Source organism: Sinocyclocheilus anshuiensis, unplaced genomic scaffold (genome assembly GCF_001515605.1).
Source record: "Sinocyclocheilus anshuiensis isolate Anshui unplaced genomic scaffold, SAMN03320099.WGS_v1.1 scaffold144, whole genome shotgun sequence".
Lineage (NCBI taxonomy): Eukaryota > Metazoa > Chordata > Actinopteri > Cypriniformes > Cyprinidae > Sinocyclocheilus > Sinocyclocheilus anshuiensis.
In genome coordinates this window covers 580,663-581,680 of record NW_015555720.1, presented here as the reverse complement: position 1 = coordinate 581,680, position 1,018 = coordinate 580,663, and positions in this window count along the sequence as shown.

The following is a 1,018-nucleotide window of genomic DNA, read 5'->3' as shown; positions in this document are numbered from 1 at the left end:
AAATATGTTTTGCATGGAAAAGCGTGCGCTGCATTAGTGACATGTTGGGAGCATCACGTATTGCACAAGAATTACATCATAGCATGATGGACGCACGAGCTCTGTGCATCCTGCCATGTTGATGTTGATGATGGTATTCAGCTGAGGATAACACACGAGTATGCTTTTTGATATGCATTAATATTATTATTCATTGTGATGGTTCTACTAGCTGTAAAATAGCACAGTGGTTACACTGTTTAAGGTCACTTGTTAATTTTGTGTAATTTTATATTTAAGAGCTGAGTAATATAATTAACAACATGTATTTAGGATTAGTTGCACGTAATCTTGCATAATTTACTGTTATTACCACACTAAATGTCTAACAAGGACACTGAAAAATAAGTGTCATAGTTAATTCTCAGTGATTATAATTACATTAACAATTAAACTATTATTTATATTAGTAGTAGTGGTGATATAAATTTACATTTACATTTAGACATTTAGCAGACGCTTTTATCCAAAAATGGCTGCCCACTGCTCCGGGTGTGTGTTCACGGTGTGTGTGTGTTCACTGCTGTGTGTGTGCACTCTGGATGGGTTAAATGCAGAGCACTAATTCCTAGTATGGGTCACCATACTTGGCCACGTCAATACCACGACTGAGGTGCCCTTGAGCAAGGCACCGAACCCCCAACTGCTCCCCGGGCGCTGCAGCAAAAAATGGCTGCCCACTGCTCCGGGTGTGTGTTCACTGCTGTGTGTGTGTGTTCACGGTGTGTGTGTGCACTCTGGATGGGTTAAATGCAGAGCACTAATTCCTAGTATGGGTCACCATACTTGGCCACGTCACGTCACTTTCACAAGTCTCAGTTAGCCTAACGCAGTACATGTAGCACACTCTAAAAAATGCTGGGTAAAATAGGGACAAACCCAGCAATTGGGCTGTTTTGACCCATCGGTTGGGTTAAATGTTTAACCCAACCTTCTGGGTAGTAACCCAACCGCTGGGTCAAAACAACCCAATTGCTGG